At 34.9% G+C, this 25,534-nt stretch overlaps 1 protein-coding gene and 1 pseudogene across 1 annotated transcript in view; one reads left to right on the top strand and one right to left on the bottom strand.

Moving 5' to 3' along the window:
- LOC108527258 (HAUS augmin-like complex subunit 4 pseudogene) overlaps positions 1-25,534 on the bottom strand; it is a 52,845-nt pseudogene that overhangs the window by 21,313 nt on the left and 5,998 nt on the right.
- Positions 15,371-25,534, top strand: part of GORAB (golgin, RAB6 interacting) — a 145,717-nt gene continuing 135,553 nt past the window's right edge. Inside the window, exon 1 of the mRNA XM_017868417.1 lies at positions 15,371-15,388. The gene's annotated coding sequence lies outside the window, so the exon portion shown is untranslated. The remainder of the gene's footprint in view (positions 15,389-25,534) is intronic.

Here is a 25,534-nt window from a genome sequence, read left to right as displayed (position 1 = left end):
CAAAGAGGAGCTGGTACCATTCCTTCTGAAACTATTCCAATCAATAGAAAAAGAGGGAATCCTCCCTAACTCATTTTACGAGGCCAGCATCATCCTGATACCAAAACCTGACAGACACAACAAAAAAAAGAGAATTTTACAGCAATATCCCTGATGAACATCGATGCAAAAATCCTCAATAAAATACTGGCAAACCAAATCCAGCAGCATATCAAAAAGCGTATCCACCATAATCAAATGAGCTTCTTCCCTGGGATGCAAGGCTGGTTCAACATATGCAATTCAATAAACGTAATCTAGCACATAAACAGAACCAAAGACAAAAACCACATAATTATCTCAATAGATGCAGAAAAGGCCTTTGACAAAATTCAACAGCCCTTCATGCTAAAAACTCTCAATAAACTAGGTATTGATGGGACTTATCTCAAAATAATAAGAGCTATTTATGACAAACCCACAGCCAATATCATACTGAATAGGCAAAAACTGGAAGCATTCCCTTTGAAAACTGGCACGAGACAGGGATGCCCTCTCGTACCACTCCTATTCAACATAGTGTTGGAAGTTCTGGCCAGGGCAATCAGGCAGGAGAAAGAAATAAAGGGTATTCAAATAGGATAAAAGGAGGTCAGATTGTGCATGTTTGCAGATGACATGATTGTATATTTAGAAAACCCCAAATCTCCTTAAGCTGATAAGCAACTTCAGCAAAGTCTCAGGATACAAAATCAATGTGCAAAAGTCACTAGCATTCTTATACACCAATAACAGACACACAGAGAGCCAAATCATGAGTAAATTCCCATTCACAATTGCTGCAAAGAAAATAAAATACCTAGGAATCTAACTTACAAGGGATGTGAAGGACCTCTTCAAGGAGAATTACAAGCCACTGCTCAACGAAATAAAAGAGGACACAAACAAATGGGAGAACATTCCATGCTCATGGATAAGAAGAATCAATATTATGAAAATGGCCATATGCCCAAGGTAATTTATAGATTCAATGCTGTCCCCATCAAGACACCAATGACTTTCTTCACAGAATTGGAAAAATCTACTTTAAAGTTCATATGGAACCAAAAAAGGGCCTGCATTGCCAAAACAATCCTAAGCCACAATAACAAAGCTGGAGGCATCACACTACCTGACTTCAAACTATACTACAAGGCTACAGTAACCAAAACATCATGGTACTGGTACCAAAACAGAAATATAGAGCAATGGAACACAACAGAGCCCTCAGAAATAATACCATACATCTACAATCATCTGATCTTTGGCAAACCTGACAAAAACAAGAAATGGGGAAAGGATTCTCTATTTAATAAATGGTGCTGGGAAAACTGACTACCCATAAGTAGAAAGCTGAAACTGGATCCCTTCCTTACACGTAATACAAAAATTAATTCAAGATGGATTAAAGACTTAAATGTCAGACCTAAAACCATAAAAACCCCGGAAGAAAATGTAGGCAATACCATTCAGGACATAGGCATGGGCAAGAACTTCGTGTCTAAAACACCAAAGGCAATGGCAACAAAAGCCAAAGTTGAGAAATCGGATCTAATTAAACTAAAGAGCTTCTGCACAGCAGAATAAACTACCATCAGAATGAACAGGCAACCTACAAAATGGGAGAAAATGTTTGCAATCTACCCATTTGACAAAGAGCTAATATCCAGAATCAACAAAGAATTTAAACAAATTTACAAGAAAAAATCAAACAACCCCATCAAAAAGTGGGCAAAGGATATGAACAGACACTTCTCAAAAGAAGACATTTATGCAACCAACAGACACATGAAAAAATGCTCATCATCACTTGCCATCAGAGAAATGCACATCAAAACCATAATAAGATACCATCACATACCAGTTAGAATGGTAATCATTAAAAAGTCAGGAAACAACAGGTGCTGGAGAGGATGTGCAGAAATAGGAACACTTTTTACACTGTTGGTGGAACTGTAAACTAGTTTTCAACCATTGTGGAAGACAGTGTGGTGATTCCTCAAGGATCTAGAACTAGAAATACGATTTGACCCAGCCATCCCATTACTGGGTATATACCCAAGGGATTATGAATCATGCTGCTATAAAGACACATGCACACGTATGTTTATTGTGGCACTATTCACAATAGCAAAGACTCAGAACCAATCCAAATGTCCATCAATGATAGACCGGATTAAGAAAATGTGGCACATATACACCATGGAATACTATGCAGCCATAAAAATGAATGAGTCCTTCATAGGGACATGGATGAAGCTAGAATCCATCATTCTGAGGAAACTATCACAAGGACAGAAAACTGAACACCACATGTTCTCACTCATAGGTGGGAATTGAATAATGAGAACTTGGACACAGGGTGGGGAACACGACACACTGGGGCCTGTCATGGGGTGGGGGGATGGGGGAGAGATAGCATGAAGAGATATACCTAATGTAAATGACGAGTTAATGGGTGCAGCACACCTGCATGGCACATGTATACATATTGAACAAACCTGCACATTGTGCATGTGTACCCTAGAACTTAAAGTATAATTTAAAAAAAGAAAATATTTGTTCTGTATATATTTAGATGACTATGTGTGTTTTAACCCCTTTATTCTATTCATGTAGTGCATTACATTGATCAATTTTTATACATGAAATCACCTTCCATTCCAGGACTAAATCCCACTAGCTTATGGAGTATAACACTTTAATATGCTGCTGAATTTGGTTTGCTAGTATTTCATTGAGGATTTTTGCATCAATGTTCATAAAAGATATTGATCTGTAGTTTTCTTTTCTTGTGATGTTGTTGTCCAGTTTCGGTATGAGGTTGATTCTGGCCTTTTAAGATGAGTTGGAAAGTGTTCCTTCCTCTTCCAGTTCTTAAAAAGTTTTAGAAATATTGGTGGTGTTTAAAATGCATAGTAAAATTCACCAGGGAAACTCTCAAGTCCAGGGCTTTTCCTTGTCAGGAGATTTTTGATTGCTGATTTAATTTCCTTACCAATTATATGTGTATTCATATTTTTTATTTCTTCATTATTTCATCTTGGTGTATCTTGTTTCTAGGAATTCCTCAATTTCATCTAGGTTATCCAGTTGTTTAGTTTATAATTGTTCATAGTACTTTCTTATAATCCAGTTAATTCCTATAGAGTTGGTAATCACCATGGTTTCATTTCTGCTTTTAGTAATTTGAATCTTCTCTTTTTTCCTTAGTTCATCTAGCTAAAGATTTGTCAACTTTGTTGATCTTTCCAAAGAACAAGCTTTTGGTTTTGTTGATTTTCTCTATTTTTTGTACTATATTTTGTTGATCTGGCTGTAATCTTTAATATTTCCCTTCTTCTGCTAGATTTAGGTCTAGTTTGTTCTTTTTTTCTGGTTCCTTAAGTTGTATAGTTAATTGTTGATTTGAGATTCCTCTTGTTTTTTAATGTAAGTATAGTTATAAATTTTCCGCTTAGCACTGCTCTTGCTGTATCCCATACATTTTGCTATACTGTGTTTTCATTTTTATTTATCTCTACTTACTTTCTTATTTCCCCTTTTATTCTTCGATTCACTGATGGGTTTAATTTTTACAAATTATCCCGTTTTGGTTGGGGTAGTTACTTTGCATGATGTCTACCTTTTAAAATCTGCTGAGACTTAATTTCTGACCTATTATTTGGTATGATACTGTTTGGATGTTTGTCTCCTTCAAATCTCATGTTAAAATATGATTCCCAGTGTTGGATGGGGAGCCTGGTGGGAGGTGATTGGATTATGGGGGCAGACCTCCATGATTGGTTTAGCACCAATGCCTTGGTGATAGATGAGTTATTGCTTAGTTAGCTCACACATTATCTGATTATTTAAAAGAATCTGACACATCCTCCTTTCCTCTCTCTTGCTTTCACCCTCTCCATGTGATGCACCTACTCCTCCTTTGCCTTCCATCATGATTGTAAACTTCCTGAGGCTTGCACCAGGAGCAGATGCTGGAGGAAGAGATACATGTAAAATCTGCAGAATCATGAGCCAATGAAAACCTCTTTTCTTTATAATTATCCAGCCTCAGGTATTTATAGCAATGCAAGAATCAACTAACACATGTTCTAAACTGGAAAACATCCTTGTGCACTTGAGAAGAATGTGCATTTTGTTGGTGTTGAGTACAGTGTTCTATGTATTTCTATCTGTTAAATATAGTTGGTCCAATGTTCTGTTGACGTCCTGTTTCCTTACTTATCTTGTGTTGGTTGCTCTAGCCATTATTGAGAGTGGGGTATTTAAGTCTCCAACTATTATTGTAGAACTGTTTACTTCTCCTTTCAATTTTGTCAATTTCTGCTTCATCTATTTTGATGGTCTATTGTTAGATGTGTAAATGTTTATAATTATTTTATTGTCATATTCTATTGAACTTTGAATTGAAACATAATGTTCTTTGTCTCTTGTTACCTCTTTTTGATTTAAAATGTGTTTTTTGTCATTAGAATAGCAACCTGTGTTGTCTTTTGGTTAGTATTTTCATGGAATTATTTGCAATTCATTCATTTTCAATCATTTGTGTCTTTAGAGCTAATGTGAGTCTCTTGCAGACAGAATATAGTTGGATCATGTTTTTGTTTCTTAATTCTGACAATCTCTGCCTTTTGATTGGAGAGATTAATACTTTAACATTTAAAGTAACTACAGTTCTCTGTTGATATCTCTGGAGAATCAGCTCCAAGACTTCCTATGTATACCAAAGTTCACAGATGCTCAAATCCTTTACACAAAATGGCATAGCATTTGCATATAATCTATGCTTATTCTCCTATATACTTTAAATCATTTCTAAATTGCTTATAATACCTAATAAAATGTCAGTGCTATCTAAGTAGTATTACATAGCATTTTTACACTGTATTTCTATTTATATTGTATTGGTTTTCATTGCTGTATTTTTTTCAAACGTTTTTGGTCTGTAGTTAATTGAATCTGGGAATGCAGAGCCCACAGATACAGAGGGATGATTGTATTTTAAAGAAGAGAGTTACTTCTGTAATTTTTTTCTATTTGTTTTCTATTTGCCTTATAGCTTTTTGTCCCTCATTTCCTGCATTACTGTCTTCTTTTGTGCTTAGCTCATTTTTTGTGAACATTTTAATTTTTTCTCATTTTCTCTTGTTTATATTCTACAACTGTTTTTGTGGTTATTATGGCTGTTACATTTAACACCCTAAATTTATAACACTCTAGTTTGAATTTATACCAGCTTAACTTTAATAACATACAAAAACCATACTCCTTGATAGCTCTATCTCCACTCTTTTCAGTAGTTAATATCACAAAATTACATCTTACATTGTGTGTTCAAAACATAAACTCTTTTTATTCTATTAGTCTTTTAACTATTTAGAAAACAAAATATAGAGTTGCAAACCAAAGTTCCAGTAATACTAGTTTTTAAAATATGTTAGTTTCACATCATGTAGGAAATAATTGCCCATGTAATAATTAACCTTTATTTCTTTATATGGCTTTTAGTTACTGTCTAGTGTCCTTTCATTTCAATCTGGAGAATTCCCTTTAGCATTTTTTGGAGAGAAGTTCTAGTTGTCATAAATATCGTTAGCTTTTTTTGCAACCTGGGAATGTGTTGATTTCTTTCTTAATTTTGAAGGACAATTTTACTGGATATAGAATTCTTGATTAACTGTTTTTTGTTTTGTTTTTTGCTTTCAGCAATTTGGATATAGCTGCCCACTGCCTTTTGGCCTCCAAAGTTTCTGATGAGAAATTTGCTGATAAACTTATTGAGGATACCTTGTATGTAATAAGTTGCTTGTCTCTTGCGGCTTTCAAAATTCTTTTTTTCTTTGGCTTTTAACAGTTTGATCATAATGTGTTTTGATGTGAGTTTCTTTGAGTTCATCCAATTTAAAGTTTATTTGGCTTCTTGAATGTTTGGGAGGCTTTCCAACTATTTATTTACATATTCTATCCTCCACTTTTTCTCTCTTCTCTCCTTCTGGGTTCCCACAGTGCATATCTTGGTCCACTTGATGGTGTCCTACAGGTCCTTTAGGCTTTGTTCAGTTTTCTTCTATTTTTTTTTTCTTTCTAAGACTCAATAATTTCCATTTTCTTATCATCATGTCCACTGGTTCTTTCTTCTGCCTGTTAAAAATCTGTCTTTGAATTCTTCTAATGAATTTTTAATTTCAGATATAGTAATTTTCAGCTTCAGAAATTTTTTTTTTAATTTCTTTTAGGTGTTTTATTTCTTTATTGATATTTTCATTTTGTTTATGCATATTTCTCTTGACTTTCTCCATGTCTTCTTTTAGTTCTTTGAAGATCTTTAAGACAGTTGTTTTAAAGTCTTTGTTTAGTAGATCCATCATAAGACATTTTTTTCCAGGGACAGTTTCTGTGTATTTATTTTTCTTTTAAATGGGTTATACCTGTTTTTTTTGTACAATTTGTGGATTTTTTAATTGAAACTCTAGATTTCAATCTAATAACACTGTAACTGTGGAAATCAGATTCTCCTTCTTCCCCAAGATTCACTGATTTTTTTCTTTTTGTTTTTTCTTTTATTGTTGTATGCTGTCTTTGTGCTAAGAATCTGAGGTATAAATTTAAAGTCTCCTCAGGTCTTTTCTGAGCCTGTGCCTTTGCTTAGGCATGCACATTCACTTTCTAATTTTCCCCATTTATGCAATTGCTTTGAATGTTATAGTCTTTAATGTCTTGCTTCTAAAAAGGGGGAGAAATGAAGGTGTCAGGGATAGTCACTGGTTCTTTAAATTTCTTGGAAATCACTTCAACTAGAGGGAGAGGGACTTGTTACAAATCAGGAGAGGTGCAACAATAATGGCTGCCTGCCTCTTTGTCTGCACCTCTATAGTCATAAGCAGTAACCAGCAACCGAAGCACAGATCTCTGATATTTGAAGGATAGGATTCTTGTTGCTCAGCCTGGTTCCTTTGAGGTCTGTGTAAACTGTTTCAGAAACATATGCATGGCCCTCTGCCACCGAGATGGAGGATGGATAGATGCTATTGTGCTAAAAGCTGAAATTGACTGAAATCAACCACAATTTACTGTTCCTGCCTTCCCCTGGAAATTTCAAGTCTTTAATAGACTTCAAAATTCCAAAATAGCTACATCAGAAAGATTTTGCCAGTGCAGTTATTGCGTAGGTGAGAAAACAGATTCCTGGTGCTTCCTAAACTGCCATTTTCCAAGAGTCTTCTCCTGTTCCGGTTTTAATGTGCAAAGGAAAATAACATTGGCTCATCTTGGTAGGAAAGCATCTCTGAATTAGTAAAATATATGAATTAAATCTTTTAATGTGGAGTTTGATTATTTTATACTTAAAATAATTGGAGGCTAGCAATATGTTGTTTGCTAAAGTGGCACTCAGGGGACCTCTTTAGTGAGTGCAGAAAATTATTTTAATTATACATACCAAATGTTTTTATTTACATGTATCTGTAAATTTTTTGGAAAATGTTTTTTCTCTTAAGTTGCTTTAAAATCCTATTTACAATCATTTTAAAAGCAAAATTTATTTAACAAGCTCTTCTTTCTCACCCCATTGAACTTACGCTATATAAGTTCCTATCCAATGAATCATCAATATTAAATTAAGGCATTCTAAATTTTCATAAAATTGTAGCTATCATGATTATGTTCCACGTCTTCTACATTAACTGTATAAAGCTGGGATCTACATTAAATATTTCCTCAGTGAAGCCGTCCCCAGTCACTGCACCTAAAATTTAAAAACCTCATTATTCTCAACACTCCTAATCCCCCTTCCCAATTGTTGCTTTTCTTCTTAACATTTATTGTTATCTAACACATTATTATATAGCTTAGTTTTTCTTATTTGTTTTTTGTCTCTCACATTTGACTATACACTTCATAAAGGCAGAATTCTCTGTTTGTTCACTGCTGTATCCCTGTCACCTATCACCTAGGAAGTTGGTGCCACCAATATATGTTTCTTCAAACCCAATAACTTGCTTAACACCTAGTGAGAAGTTGTTTGGCATGTGTTGTGATACTTGGAGATGGCCATAGTAGATTGAATTATTTCCAAATATTCTAGCATTTAAAAAAATTGTGATAGTGAGAATTACCCAATTTAAATAACCGTATTTCACCCTTGTCTGAAGCCACTTGGAGAGGAGACAGTTTACCAAACATCTTACTTTTGGACCCAGCATTCATGTAACCCTCTTTGTACACAGTATTTGGACACAGAGTGACTCTTTTGTTAGGATTTGAGAGAAAGAGTGAGGAGGAGAAAAACGGCATTTTCTTTTCTGCCAGATGTAAGTAAACCTGGAATCAAGTGGGCCTGGGGCTCCAAGCAACCACCTTGGCATTTCATGGAAACCTAAAAATAAAGCCACTGCCCAAGAGGCAGAACTAAAACATGAGAATACTTAGTTCTAGAGGCATTCGTTGAGTGTCTGGATACAGCTCATGGTTTTGCCCCAAAATTTTTTAGTTAGGAGAGCCAATGAATCCACTTACTACCACCCCTGGCAATTTTGTTTTTCGAGGACTTTATTTATTTGTTTGTTTTTGGCTTAAGCCAAATTTAGTTAGGTTTTCCATCATTGCACAAGAAGGAACTGATAAAGATACTGAATAACTAGATCTATAAAATGTACTCCAAAATTAGAGTATTGGGATTACATTAAAAACTGGGCATAGTGTGTTTCACTATGTAAAATTGTAAAATTCACTATGTAAAAAAGTAAAATTGACTCTGAAAGAAAAATAATATAACACATCAGCTAAATTTGAAGATAATTTTTTAATCCTACAATATTCTACTATTAGAACTATTTTTAAGATAGATGGAAGGGTGGATGGATGGGTGGATGGAGAGAGAAAGAAAAAGTTTTACTTGGAGGTCTATGGTGACCTTTCAGGGACAGTGTTGAAATCTGGTTCATGATTAAAGCAGGGTGTGGTTAAAAGGGGCAAGGATGGAAAATTGTTTTTTGGCAACTTGTTAGAGATGTGGGGTTAAACTGTTGAAACAGTCACAAAAGTCTATTGCCAGAAGAGAAAAATAAAAACCTTACAGCAGCTTTATGCTGGGCCCAGTACTGTGTTAACTCCTTTAGGCATGGTCTCATTGAGTTCTAAAACTGATGTAGATTTCATATTATTATGAACATGTTAGAGATGGGGAAGTTAGACTGGAGAAGTTAAATAATCCGTCCAAATTTTCACAATAACCGGTGAAGACTGGGTTTGAACCCAGGTCTGTCAAATTCCTAGCCTCATGCTTTTATCAACTAAACAGTAGGTCAGCCCTGTTGCCGCTTCTAATCTAGAAAAGATTTTATTGATGCTTCTTTGCTCCCTTTCATGTTGAGGACTTTTTTTTTCTCTAATGATTCTCATATCAAAATCCTCTTGATTGAAAATCATCATGCATGAAATACTGACTCATAACCATGGAAAAGTGTTTTATTTTTCCAGGAAATTTTCTTCTTCTCCGTCCCTCAGTCTGGATTATCATAAGGAAAATGTTTTTTCTCACCTGTCTTTGAATTAAAGAAAAACATATTATTTAATTTTTTAAAGCATGAAATCTCAATGTTCTTTTTTAACTGTGTCAAGGAGGGTTTTGTTTGTTTGGCTTGTGTCTATTTGTTCGTTTTTCTGCAGCGAAGATGCTCAAAGCCTTTAAAATATAAAGGAGGTAAAAATGGGATCTGTTCTGGCTTAGCATGCATCTTTAGATGTGTCTTGGAAATCACTGGTCTATTGGTAAAAGTTGCCTGATAGCAGCACTATTTTCGGGAAGTAGCTTCCTAGAAGAAATTCACTTTCTTAGCTTCTCCAGGATGGGTTGAGTTCCACTTGATCCTGGCTGATGAATGGCAAATATGTATGTTTGCGAGAGTCTCATACAGGATATACTGGGGTCTGCTTTTACCTTTAATAGGAACACATTCTCAGTCTAGGCAAATGATGGTTAATATTGAGGTGTCTACAGAGAGGTGAGGATCTTGGCCAATTAGAATTGATCTGATTAAGATTTCCTGCTAGCTGAGACAGACTAATTTTTTTCCATTTGTTACATTTTAAAGCATCTTTAAAACTAATTTTTATATTAAAGTGTGAGTACCTGAAAGTTTACATTCATCAGAAGTAAAAGAAATTTAACAAAACTTATTAAGTTTGAAAAGACATGTATTTTTTATTGCTGACCACCCAGGTATCACACACAAGTTATTTTCCTTCCAGACATACACCTTCTCAGTTTAGGCCAATAAGAATTTTCCTAAAACTAGTATAGTGTGTGCTTTGAACATAAGACTTTTGGAAATAAACTTCTTTCAGGCATCCTAATATCCTGGAAGGAAAGTAAGAGGCAGCTTTTAAAAACTTGAAAATGAAGGCGATTAGAAAGAACTTTGAGGAAGGGCAGCTCTTCTGTTGGGAAGGGGAAAATTAGGTTTTACTATGGGAGCAGAATTCTCCTGGAACAGAGAAGAGAGGAGCCACTGCATGTAGTCCTTAGGCCAGCCATGTATCCTGAAGAGGGAACACGAAGTTGGAAAGCATCTTTCTGGTGATTTCCCACTAGTCAATAACATGCAGGCTGCTTCTGAGAATATGTAACTAGAGAACATTCCCTCTCTTAACTGCATAGCTGTGACATTGGTAAGCAAGAGTACTTACTTTATCATTCAACTGAGGTCATATTATGTAAAATGATAACTATCACCATGCCCTGCATCAGGGTATTGGGAACTTTGGCATAGTTGCCATGGCATCCTCCTGGCAGAACAATTGGAATCCTGTCACTATTGTTAAATAATGCTGGGCCCTGGCTAGTCTCTACCCTCTGAAGTTATTCTCATGCTTATTTATAAAGGTTACATTAAAACTTATTTTTTAAAGTTGTTAGATTAAAGAAAGGAAATATATGATAAGAGTATATTTAATGTGAGATTCATACTTTGATAGATGACACAAAATTCAGTCTTTGAGGGAAAGGTATCACTAGAAATGCATGGCATGTTAGAATCAAACACCACCTGAAAATGTTTTAAGTGCAGATAAAACAAAGACCAAACATTATTAGGCTTATCACTCTATTTCTCTTAAAAAATTAAAAGAGAGAAAGAGGGATAGGGAAATGTGGTGCACATTAAGGCAGCCAGCTATATGCCATGAAATGGCCAGCTTTACAGTTATAGATTATTTTATTCTAGGCAGCCTTCTCAGACACTAAGAACAACAGTATATGATTCATAGTAGGCACTCAAATCATTGGCCATCTATCTAAAGTGATTCATCTAGTTTTCAGTCAACAATGAATGAATTAGATAAATAATTCTATAATAATAGTATTTCAATAAATAGTCAATAGATATTATTTATTGGTAGATCATTAATTACTATGCAAATATAATTTCCAGATGAAAAGTACAGACCTAAGTCATTAATTGAGACTCTCATTAGGGGGAGGAATGATGAAAAAACAACAGAGAAATTAGAAATCCTGCTAGATGATTTAAACATATTGATACATGTGGTAGTCAATGCATTTAACAAGAAAAGAAATAACAAAAGAAGAATCCACTTTAAAATTCTGTTCTTAGAAGTTCTAGCCAGAGCAATCAGGTAAGAGAAATAAATAAAAGGCATACTAATAGGGAGAAAAAGGCTAATTATCTCTCTTTGCTGATATGATTCTATACCTAGAAAATCCTAAAGACTCTGCCAAAAGGATTTCTAGAACTGATAAACATCTCCAGTAAGGTTTCAGGATACAAAATCAACATACAAAAATCAGTAGCATTCTTATACACCAATAGCGTTCAAACTGAGAGTCAAATCAAGAACACAATCCCATTTATAATGGCCACAGAAACAAAAAACAAAAAACATAAAATGCCTAGGAATACATTGAACCAAGGAGGTGAAAGATATCTACCAGGAGAACTACAAAACGCTGTGAAAAAAATTAAAGATGACACACACACATGCAAAAATATTCCATGCTCATGAATTGGAAGGATTAATATCACTAAAATGGCCACACTGCCCAAAGAAATCTACAGATTCAATGCTATTACTATCAAACTACCAATGTCATTTTTTACAGAATTGGAAAAATCTATTTCAAAATTTATATGGAACCCAAAAAGAGCTAATAGTCAAAGCAATCCTAAGCAAAAAATAACAAAGCCAGAGACATCATGTCTTCTGACTCCAAACTATAGTATAAGGCTACAGTAATCAACACAACATGGTACTACTACAAAAACAGACACATAGACCAATAAAACAGGTTAGAAAACCCAGAAATAAAGCTGCACATTTACAACCATCTGTGACAAAGTTAGTAAAAATAAGCAATTAAGACTCTCTAATCAATAATTGGCCCTGGGATAACTGGCCAGCCATATGCAGAAGAGTGAAACTGGATCCCTGTCTTCCACCATGTAGTTTTATAGTTCGGGGTCTTATCTTTAAATCTTTAATTAAAGATTCAATATTTAAAGATTTAAATGCAAGACCCTGAACTATAAAAATCCTAGAAGAAAACCTAGGAAATACCACTGTGGACATCAGCCTTAGCGAAGAATTTATGACTAAGTCCTCAAAATAATTGAAACAAAACAAAATTTGGTAAGTGGGACCTAATTAAACTTAAAGAATTTTTGTGCAGCAAAAGGAACAGAATAAACAGACAACTTATAGAATGGGAGGAAATATTTGCAAACTATATATTTGACCAAAGTCTAATATCCAGAATCTATAACGAACTTAATTCAACAAGCAGAAAACAAAGAAACCTGTTTAAAAGTGGGCAAAGGACATTAACAGTTAATTCTCAAAGAAAACATACAAGCAGCTAACAAACATAGAAAAAAATGCTCAACACCACAAATTAGCAGAGAAATGCAAACCAAAACCACAATGAAGTATCATCTCACACCTGTCAGAATAATGGCTATTACTAAAAGATTAAAAAAAAATCAGACTCAGGAAGGACTGCAGAGAAAAGGGAATGCTTACACAGTGTTGGTGGGAGTGTAAATTAGTTTAGCCACTGTGAAAAGCAGTTTGGAGATTTCTCAAAAGAACTTAAAACAGAGCTACTGTTCAACCCAGCAATCTTATTACTGGATATATATCCAAAGGAAAATAAATCGTTCCAAAAAAAAAAAAAGATACATGCACTTGTATATTCATAACAGCATTATTTACAATAGCAAAGACATGGAATCAACCGAGATGCTCGTCAGCAGTGGACTGGAAAAAGAAAATGTGGTGCATACACACTATGGAATACTGTGCGACCATAAAATAGAATGAGATTATAGCTTTTGCAGAAACATGGATGCAACTGGAGGTCATCATTCTAGCTGAATTAATGCAAGAACAGACAACCAAATACCACAAACATGTTCTTGCTTATAAGTATGAGCTAAATACTGGGTACATATAGACATAAAGATAGGAACAATAGACACTGGAGACTACTGGGGGAGAAGGAGAAGGAGTCAAAGGCTGAAAAACTACCTATTGGGTACTATGGTCACTACCTGGATGATGGGATCATTCATATCTGAAACCTTAGCGTCACCTAACAAACCTGCACATGTACCCTCTGAATTTAACATAAAAGTTAAAATTATAAAAAATAAATAATTAAAATGTTAAAAAAATTTTTTAAAGAATCCTGCTTTTGCATTCTAGAACTTTTCAGAAACCGCAGCAGACGTTCATTTTGTCCAGGCTTGGTGTAAATTAGCATCAAATTGATGGACTGAATTGCTCCATTTTGGTGTGGACAGTTATCAAAAGCTTGGAAAAGAAGTCTGTGCACAAGAGCCTGCAATATGCCAAGAGTCAATCAGCTGAAGAGATCTTTTGTAAATATATACTTTGCTATGCAGAATATCTTTTAGAGATTCCAGACTACTTGGAATAAAGGAGAAATATCTGGGCCTCCACTTCAAACTCAAAACAAGATCTCATTCAAACGCTAAAAATAGTTGACCAAACTTGTTCCTAATAATGCCTCTGGATTTTGAGATTTGGGCCTGTCAGATCATAAACAACAGTGATTAAGTATCCACTAGGTACAATGCATAAGTGAGATTAGGGTTCTGGGGCGGGGGGGCGGTACAGGAAAAGCGTATGATATGGTCCTTTGCCTCTGAGAGCTTATGACCCAATGGAAAAAGGACTGCCACATAATTGCTTACAAGAAATGCTGGACTAGAGCATGGTTTTAGCCAAATTGCTAAAAAAAATAAAATAAAATAAAAAATAATAAAAAAATTTTCCAAAGTTGTTTAATCATCATGCTTTTGGCAGTCTTTCATTTCAAGAGTCCCTCCCTGCTTGCTTTATATCTTACACAAAATCTCATGTGGCCTACTCAGGAGCCATGTATTCCAGAACACCACCCACGGAACATACCCAGGTGCCTGCAGCCAAAAACTGATATGTTCCCTATTTAATATTTATGATCTTCCATACTGGTAAAAGACATTATTGTATTGTCATTAGAAAACTTTTCTGGCTAAACAAAGCTAAGGGAAGTCGCTATTAACTTCTGAGACTAGAAACAAATACAATATTGCTGATGGTTGTGCTTTCTAATTATTTGCAGATGACCTCAGCCATGTGAATGTACAGAGGGAATGCCAGACTTGAGCACTAGTTTTTCAGCATTAGGATTTTTTTTTCTTTTTTCAAACCATCAAATTTGTTTACTAATCACTTTAATCAAGATAACTAGGACAAAAGAGAATAGAAACAGCAGTGACTGTGCAAAGAAAGAAAACGGACTCACACATGAAGTGTCATAATCTTAAGTTTGGGTGGGACACAGTAATCATTTGAAACATCCCTTTACCTTCAAGTAGGTCCATTCTTAGCACATCAAGACTTTCTCCTTCACTGTATATGTACATATCTTTATATATTTTATGTGTAAATATATGTGTATGTTCATTTCCACCACGGTACAGTAGTCCATTGCATGAATTCACATACCAAAGTTTATTTATCTATCCCACTTGAAATGGACACTTGGGTTGTTTCTAAGAACGACTACTGTATGGACATGCTGCCATAAACATTTTTATACTTGCATTCTGGTGCATGCGTTTCTCTCTAGCAGGGTTCTTAAAGGGTGATCCTTGGGAGGACATCAAGACACTTTCATTGGGTCTGTGAGTGCAAAACAATTTTCACGATAATACTAAGACTTTATTTTCCCTTTCCACTTTCAGTCTCTCATGAATGTAGAGAGGAATTTTCCAGAGGCTACATCACGTGCAATACTGAGCCAGACCAAAAACAGAAGCAGACAGGAAAATCCAGCTTTCTTCTAGTAAGTCAGACATTAAAGACATTTTAAAACTGTAAAACTATGCTGCTTTTCCCCTAAAATTTGTCTTGCTGTGGAAATAATTATTTTGATTAAAATGTTATTTAGGTTAGCATCTAATTTTAATACTCTTATAACAACATTGTTATTTTAAATAAGTAAATATTTTAACTTTTTCTTATTTTTAGTTTCAAATATAGTAAATATCTATAGATATAACCAACATAAACACAGCTTGTAATAATTTTTGAGAAAATTATTAAGTTTGAGGACCACTGCACTGGATCATAAGGTATATATCTCTTAAAATTTAATAGCTAATGCCATTCTGTTTTCTAAAGATGTTGGATGTTTCTTTCTCCTACCAGCAGCCTATGAGAGTTTCCACTGCTTCATATGCTCGTCATTGCTTGGTTTTGTCAGATTTCTGCCTTCAAATCTGATAGAATGTTAACATATATAATTAACATATATCATTACAGATTGGCTTTACATTTTTCTGATTACTAATAAGATTGCATCCCTTTGGCTTTCTTTTATAAATTGCCTGTTGAAGTTTTTTATGCATTGTTTTCTATTTAAGTGTCTGTCTTATTTTGGACATGCAAAACTTGATATATTCTGAAATATAAATTTTGGTCAATTATACATGCTACAGGTATGGGTTAAAACACAATGCTGATTATTTTTATAGTGTTTCTATGATTTTCTTGATGAATGGAAGTATTTAATTTTACATAGTCAATTTATCAGTCTTTCCTTTTATGGTTACTTGAAGAATACTACCCTATCCTGCAGTTATTCTTGTTTATTACTTCCATAAGCTTTATATTTTTATTTTCAAATTTTGGCTTTCGCCTTATCTGGAATTTACTTTTATGTGTGGTTTCATTTATAAGTCCATTTTTATTTATTTCCCACATGTATTCTCAATTGTCCTAGTATCATTTGTTGAAAATTTCCCCACTAAGTTCTCATGCCGCCTTTGTCATACATCAGGTGTCAATCTATGATTTGTCCTGTTTCTGGGCCTTTTTATTGTGTCTCATTGGTCTATTTGTTTGTCCCTGTGCAAAACCACATTGTCTTAATTACTATGTCTTTATAATAAATCTGAATATATGATAAAGCAAGTTCTTACATTCTTCTTCATTAAAAGTATTTGTGTTCCTGACTCCCTCTTGTATTTTGATCTTATGCTACTTCCCCCAACTAGTAATCACACAAAGTGCTGGACGAGTGCATTAAGCACAACAGTAGGAAAACATTTGTTGGTAGCAGATGAGTGCAGAAGTGAGCATTTAGGGCCCACAAAGGTTTTGTCTATTTCTAGTTTAAATGAATAAACATGTCCATGTCTTAATTCTTAAGAATTAATTTTACCTATTAATAAACAAAATAAATTGGGATGGGAAATTCCATTTGTTAGTCTTACCTGATTTATTGAGCTGAGTCTGATAAGCTAATGAAATGGAAGCAAAGAAAGAGACAAGCATGACTTTCATTTTTCTAAATCTGTGGCTAAATCCTTTATTTCCTCCAAGTTTTCATTACCATATGAGAGTCCAACTCAGCCAAAATGGCTGTGCCTTGAGGCATTTCTTCCTGGAGTGATTTGAGAAGAGAGAAGAAGTAAATCACTTTTACGTACTAGAACCTGCATCAGAGCTGGTGCACAGTAGGTCCCAATAAATAATGATTGCAATATTGTCTTAATTACTGAATGACTTTGTCATGACTTAGTGAATGACTTTGTCATTATCTTGAGTCAGGACCTTGCATTTCAAAAAAAGCCTCTAAATATGTGCTATGATCTGATGTTGGTGGCCCCCAAAATGCATATGTTGGAACCTAGTAGCCAATGTGATAGTCCTAAGAGGTGCGGCCTTTGAGAAGTGATTAAGTAGAGGGCTTCACCCTCAGGAAGCAAATTAGTGCCCATATAAAAGAGGCTCAAGAACGCTCCCTTACCCCTTCTGTCATGTGAGGACACAGCAACAAGGTGCCATCTGTGAAGCAGAGAGCATTCACCAGACATTTTAACTGCTGGCGCCTTGATCTTGGACTTCCCAACCTCCAGAGCTATAAGCAATAAATTTCTGTTGTTTTTAAATTACCCAGGCTAAAATATTTTGTTATAGCAGCAGGAACAGACTCATAATATGCTTCTAAAAATATATTCATTAAGATAAAATATTCAGGCCTCTCCCCATTTAAAAAAAAAAAAAAGGCTTTCCAACTCTACTATTAACCATACCAGATTAGCATCTTCTTTTACAAATCTTCACTTAAGAACTATTTCCTCACTAACTCTTTATTCTTAATTCTGTGAAATTTGGCTTCCACCCCTCTATTTCTCCAGTCACTGCTGGCTCAAAAGTTAATCTCCAAATTGTCAAATTCAAAACTTTTGTTTTTTAATCTGAGAATAGGATCCTTTTTCAAGGATAGCTACTTATAATATAATTCTATTGTTAACCCCCCTTTTCCATGAATATTTTGTCTTTGGTGAACAAAGATTGTAAGTAGTCATTGAGTATAGCTCAAATGCCAACATCTACTTGAGACTTTCTCTCATCACCCTGTTGAGGAATTATCCCATCTTCCTTAGAAAACCTATGCATTTGCCTGAACATATTTACCAAGTGTGATGGTTAATACTGTGTCGACTTGATTGGATTGAAGGAGGCAATGTTGATCCTGGGTGTGTCTGTGAGGATGTTACCAAAGGAGATTAACATTTCAGTCAGTGGGCTGGGGAAGGCAGATCCACCCTTAATCTGGTGGCACAATCAAATCAGCTGCCAGTGAATAAAAAGCAGGCAGAAAAACCTGAAAAGGTGAGCTGGGCCTAGCCTCCCAGCCTACATCTTTCTCCCACGCAGGATGTTTTGGGCCCTAGAATATCGGATGCCAGGTTCTTCAGTTTTGGGACTTGGACTGACTCTCCTTGCTCCTTAGCTCGAAGACAGCCTATTGTGGGACCTTTTAATCATGGAAGTTAATACTTAATAAACGCCCATATAGATACATAGATATATAGATAGCCTGTTAGTTCTGTTCCTCTAAGAGAACCCTGACTAATCCACCAAGTGTGTGCATATTCTACTGGTGTACTGTTAAATTAGTCAGTTTGTGAAAATCTCTACCATGAAGTGAGATAATGTACTATAATCCCTTATAATAATGCATATTCGCATGTTAAAGCTTTTAATAACTCTCAAAAATAAAATTATTTAAGTTTGGTTCAGCATTTACAAAATCTTTGACATCAAATCCTTTTTCATTTGTAACACCTATTAGCATCTCAGGGGTCATAAATAGTGTATGAAGCGTGATTTAGGAAATGCTACTCTACTCTTCATTTGACTTTCATGATTTGTGCAATTTTAGTTACTTGCGCACACACCTTTTCTCCCTCTCTAGAAGTGCCCTCGAAGTGGGGACCGTGTCATACATACTTGTTATTCCCATGAAACCATGCTTTTCTCCCAAGAGCTACTTAAAAAACAATTCAGGCACAGACAAAGCTATAAGCCTGTAGTCCTGGACATTACGGAGGGATTACAATTCTGAATCTGAGGAATTTTATTTGTAATCTAGTAAGAATTACTGGCTTAAAGTCATAGTGAAAAGGTTAACTATTGTACTTGAGTTGAAACTGGAAATAACCGAGAGAGCCCAAACATGGTTTTAAGCTATGTCAAGATGGTTTAAGGAAAGAAAACATGAAATAGTAAAGTTACATTCCTGGGTGTATAGGACGTGGCTGTTAGTAATGTATCCAGATTAGTGTGTTGCAGAGAATAGCCTGTTGATCACATGCATCAGAATTCCTTGGGGAAGCTTGTTGAAATACAGGTTCCTGAACTCCATTGCAGACACACTGAATTATTTGAGATTTGGATCCCACACTACTTGCAAATTTGTTTTAATACAATTCCTAAATGATTCTATAGCCATGGAAGTTTGAGAACAACTGTTCTAAATGTATAAGGCTTGGCATTTTCAAAGGAAATACTTTTCCCTTTACATTTTAGGAAAGCCATTGCCTTAGGAGACAACATATTTATTCTAATGACGTTGCTATTTCTCAATTCAAATTTTTTGGGGGAATACTCCTTTTGTGTTGCCATAACAGCTTCTAAAGCATTTTTTGGTATCTACTCACTAGTGCAAATCTGCATTTTTAAAGAGTAGATTTGAATGTTAGCAACTGCCACAGTCATGTAGGAGCATGTCTAGTGAGTGAGGCAAATGACCAAGCATATGCACATTTTCACAATCACTATATTTGTAATGAAAGTTGTTAAAATGTTACATTTGGCTTGTCGAAACAAATATTTTAAATGTTATGTTTCTAAACAATCCTGAAAATACATTTATGCATTGCTGTTATACCAGAAACATGTACACATAGACATTAATTCAACATGAAGCCTCAAATTTCATCCATGTTGATGACTTTTAAGCACAGATGTTTTCAGATCAAGTTTGTGTATAAAATAAAGCCAGAAGCCACAGTGAAGGGGGTTCATGGGGATTGTATCGTCAATTTTTAAATAACACTTTCACTTGGCTATTGTTGCTTGATCTGACGAAAATCTATTGTTTTAAATATTTACCTTTTGTGCACTAATTTCTGTTTTGACCCCAGGTTCTCTACTGGGTTATTGGTTTCTGAGTCCTGGTGCCTCAAAGAAGCTCAGTTATTTGAGCAACTCACTGCAGATTCATATTCTCCTGGCACCAAGGAGAGAATAGCAGTGACAAGTCAGGAGCAAATCAGCATATAATTTGTTAGGTGTATGAATTAAATGCCATTGCAACTTTCAAGGCCTTCTAAGTTCCAAACAAGTTCACAAAAATAATTTCAACATTACAAAAATTATCAAAAAATCTCAAAATAGCTTTCCCTCAGTTAAATTAAATTTCCCTCAGTTAAATTGTCAAACATCTTACAGAGTCACTTAAGTTTTCTAAGCCTTAGTCTTGTCATACATCAAATATACATAATAGTGAAATTGACTTTAAGGAGTTTTTGAAAGAATTAAATAAATAAAATAATGCAAGTAAACAGCTTAGCATAATGAGTAACACATTAACTGATCAAATGTTAGCAATTGTTACTATCAGCATGTAAAGCAATTGGCACAGTACTTGGCTTATATGGTTGAATAAATTACACCCATTAATAGTGTTTTTTTTTTTAAACTGATGAAAAGTCAGATTCTTGCTTTATTGATACATATTAGATAGACGTATTTTGGGGGCACATGTGATAATCTGACACATTCATATAATCAAATCAGAGTAATTGGGATATTTATCACCCTAAATATTTATCTTTTCTTTATGCTAAGATATTCTAATTATTCTCTTCGATCTCTTTGAAATGTACAATCAATTAATGTTAACTAAAGTCATCCTACTGTTGTACTGAACACAAGATCTTATTTCTTCTGGGTGCATATTTATACTCATTAACCAATCTCTTTTCATACCCCCTCCCCACTACCCTTCCCAGCCTCTGATAATCACAAATCTACTATTTTCATGAGATCCGCTTTTATAAGTCACACATATGAGTGAGAACATGTGATATTTGTCTTTCTGTGCTTGGCTTGTTTCACTGAACATAATGACTTCCAGTTCCATCCATGTTGCTGCAAATGACAAAATTTTTTTTTTTTTTTTTTTTTTTTTTTTGGAGACGGAGTCTGGCTCTGTCGCCAGGGCTGGAGTGCAGTGGCCGGATCTCAGCTCACTGCAAGCTCCGCCTCCCGGGTTCCCGCCATTCTCCTGCCTCAGCCTCCCGAGTAGCTGGGACTACAGGCGCCCGCCACCGCGCCCGGCTAGATTTTGTATTTTTTTGGTAGAGACGGGGTTTCACCGTGTTAGCCAGGATGGTCTCGATCTCCTGACCTCATGATCCGCCCGTCTCGGCCTCCCAAAGTGCTGGGATTACAGGCTTGAGCCACCGCGCCCGGCCATTTCTTTCTTTTTTATGGCTGAATAATATTTCCTTGTAGATAGATAGATAGATAGATAGATAGATAGATAGATAGATCACATTATATATCACATCTATATATCTCACATTTTCTTTATCCATTCACCCATTGATGACCACATAGGTTGATTCCATATTTTGGCTATGGTGAAGAGTGCTGCAATAAACATGGAAGTGCAGATATCTCTTTGATTTGATTTTCTTTCTTTTGGAGATATACACAATATTGGAATTGCTGGATCATATGGTAGTCCTATTTTTAGTTTTCTGAGGAACCTCCATACTGTTCTCCATAGTGGCTGCACTAATGTACATTCCCAACAACAGTGGGAGGGTTCCCCTTTCTTTACATTGTTGCCAGTATCTGTTATTCTGTCTTTTGATAAACCCCTTCTAACCGGGGTGAGATAATATCTCATTGTAGTTTTGATTGAATTTCCCTGATGATTAGTGATGTTGAGGATTTTTCATATACCTGTTGGTCATTTATATGTCTTCATTTGAGAAATGTCTATTCAGATCTTTTGCCCATTTTTACATCAGATTGTTTGTTTTTGTGCTATTGAGTTCTTTTAGCTCCTTATATATTCTGGTTTTGAATACCTTGACAGATGGATAGTCTGCAAATATTTTCTTCCATTCTGTGGTTCTCTTCATTTTGTCGATTGTTTCCTGTGATGTGCAGAAGTGTTTTAGCTTGATATAATCTAATTTGTCTACTTTTGCTTTTGTTGCCTGTGCTTTTGAGGTCTTACACAAAAAAAATCTTTGCTTGGACCAATGTCCTGGAGCATTTCCCCAACATTTTCTTCTAGTGGTTTCATAGTGTTAGGTCTTAGATTTAAATATTTAATCCCTTTTTATTTGATTTTTGTATATCGTGAGAGATAGGGTCCTAGTTTTATTCTTCTGCATATGGATATACAGTTTTCCCAGCATCATTTATTTAAGAGGCTGTCCTTTCACCATTGTATATTCTTGGCTCCTTCTTTGTTGAAAATGAGTTAGTTGTAAGGAAGATTCTTTAATCAATAATTTAATTAACTCAGCCATACACCCCCCTAAAGTAGGCACAATACCAAATTATTAAGTTTTTGGACACTCTCTAATGTATTTTCTATCCTAAATAAATATTATTAAAAGCATGGATTCCTATATGGAGCCTTACTTTTTGGTTAGGGTTTGTCCATACACTTAAAAAAAAAAAAAAAGTCACTACATTCTGAAATTAGCTAAGACTTTAGTTGAGTACTTTCCCACCAGGGAAATGACAGGAATTAAACTGAGGTCTTACGCATTCAAATAAATGTTTGCAAGAGCTAAGGAATGCTTGGTGTATTCACAACTAGTAAAAATAACCCAGGGTGAAGAAAGATGACTGAGTCATCTCATATTCCAAACCCACTTTTTAAAAATCCTAACTTGAAGGTCAAAAAAGTTTAAGAATCCTAACTTGAAGGTCAAAAAACTTCTCATTTCTAATTTTTCTCTTCTTCTTTCTTCCTTCCTTTCTTTCATTCTTTGTTGCTTTCTTTTTTTTTTTTTTTTTTTTTTTGTACTGTGCCCTCTGCCCTCTGCAATTCTTGGCTCTTACCAGAGTAGGGAAAAACTGCCTAAATATCATGAGATAGGTGGCCCTCAGGGGTACTTCTTGTCAAGCAGGAAGTGCCAAAGATCTTGTAAAATGTCCAATACAAATTTTATTTTGCAGACTCTAGGGGTTTGCATCTGGATACACATCTGCATTTTCTGGGTGCTGGGCCAAACTGAAACATTCAGTTTATCCATTGCTAATAAACATGTCAGCAGTTTCTTTGCTCTCACATCTGTTGTGAAAAATGTTACCTTTCCTGAAGTATATTTATTTTGTCTTTAATACCAGCTTTCATGGATTACAAACTCAAGATATGCCTTCACTTAACAAATTCAAAAGCATATGCTGGAAGGTGCCTCACTAGAGTGATGAGATAAATTAAAGATGTATATTATATCTTAGATTCTGAAGAGGAAATCAGCCTAAGGAGTAACGATGACTCTCAGGAAGGTTATGTCAATTGAAAGAAGTTGCCTCTTAATCAAGTTCATCTCAAAATCTATTCAAGGTACCCTATGCATCACAGCAATTCAACAAAAAGTTTAAAAAATTTATCAGTTGTTTCATTATTAAGGCTGTCTTCAGTCAAGCAGATGACTTCCTTTCCTAAGGAAACCGCCCCCAGGCACTTGCTTCTCCTATGTTCTCCAGAATACCTGCTTTACCCAATTTACTGATATTGGTGCTATTAGAGAATCAAATGAGGTTTTGGCTATTAAGATGTCTTAAAAGAAAACTGTAAGTTATTATGTGAAAGAAAAATAATTGCCGATATTTCTTCCTATTTTTATTCTTTCATTTTATCTCATAGTCAAGTATATTTATTTCAAGAATTCATTCCGGCCGGGCGCGGTGGCTCAAGCCTGTAATCCCAGCACTTTGGGAGCCGGAGGACGGGGATCATGAGGTCAGGAAGATCGGAGGGACCATCCTGGCTAACACGGTGAACCCCGTCTCTACCAAAAACTTACAAAAATCTAGGCCGGGCGAGTGTGGGCGGCCTGTAGTCCAAGCTACTCGGGAGGCTGAGGCAGGAGGAGAATGGCCGTGGAACCCGGGAGGCGGAGCGTTGCTGAGATCTGGCCACTGCACTCCAGCCTTGGCGGACATGAGCGAGACTCCGTCTCAAAAAAAAAAAAAAAAAAAAAAAAAAAAATTCCTGATCCTGAAGAACTTTTTATTATTAAAGAAATTCAATCCAATTAAATCTTCTTACAAATAGAGCACATGGTAAAGACATTTTACAAATAAATTATATCAAATATTTAAGAAACAGGTCATTTCAATCTTACACAAAACGTTTTCAAATAAGAGAAACAGGAAAACTGCCCAACTCATTTTGTGAAGCTTGTTGTAGCCAAGATATTCCTAAAGAGTTATACTGAAAGGACTCACCACACCAGAAATCGTTCCTTAATATAAAATTAATCTAATAAGTACATATGCTATTGGTGCAGAGATAAACACATAGGCCAGTGGAATGAAATACAGAGTCCCAAATAAACTCAGCCAAATACGGAAACCTGATCTATAACAGAGCTTTTGTTACAGATTAGTGAGGAAAGATTAGACTTTTCAATAAATAGTACTGGTCCATTTGCCTACTCGTAAGAAAAAGAAGATTATATCTCATACTACACAGTCATACAAAATCCATATAGCTCTAGAGCAAAATTTTATAGTTTTAGAAAGAACTAGCAGAATAATTCATGAACCCAAGGCAGAGAAAGATTTCTTAAACAAAATTTTAAAAATGCTAATTATAAAGAAAAGTAAAGAAATTTGACTATATTAAAACTAGGAACTTTTGAACATCAAAAGGAAACACCAAAAAAGTTAAAAAGTCACTAATTCATAGACAATATTTACAATACAATATGAACAAAAGCTAGAATCTAGAATATAAAAGAACTCATATAAATTAACAAGAAAAAGACAGACCATTCATTTCTTAGAAGAAGGCAAAATGCATGAATATGCATTTTCATATATTAGAAGAGGAAACACGAATGGCCTGTCTGAATGTAAAAATGTTCAATTGCATTAATAACTAGGGAAATGCATATTAATATCACGAATTAGATAAAATTTTTCACACACCCAAATTAGCAAAAAACAAAAACAAAAACAGTTGGATAAATCCAAGTGTTGGAGAGATTGTGGAGTAATGGGAATATAAATTGTACAGCCACTTCAGGAAATAGTTTTACATTACCTAGTAATGTTGAAAATACTTATAGCCTATAATGTAAAATAAATTTACTCTTTTATACTCTAGAGAAAATTTTTAATGAATAAGCCAGGAGACATGAATAAACATGTTCATAACAGCAATTTTTGTAAAAATAAATAACTGAGAATACCCAAATATCTATCAATCAAAAGTAGAAAGTATGAATAAGTTGTGAAATAGTCATATAATGGAATTCCTCACTGCAATGAAAACTAATTAAGTAACACGTATTGATAAGCATTAATTTAACAAAATAGTAAGCAGGAAAAGCAAGTCGCAAAAGGCTATATATATATATATATATATATA

This window comes from Rhinopithecus bieti, unplaced genomic scaffold (assembly GCF_001698545.2).
Source record: "Rhinopithecus bieti isolate Rb0 unplaced genomic scaffold, ASM169854v2 scaffold_4101, whole genome shotgun sequence".
NCBI classification, from domain to species: Eukaryota; Metazoa; Chordata; class Mammalia; order Primates; family Cercopithecidae; genus Rhinopithecus; species Rhinopithecus bieti.
Note: the sequence above shows the minus strand (reverse complement) of the source record. Positions and strands in the feature narration are given on the sequence as shown.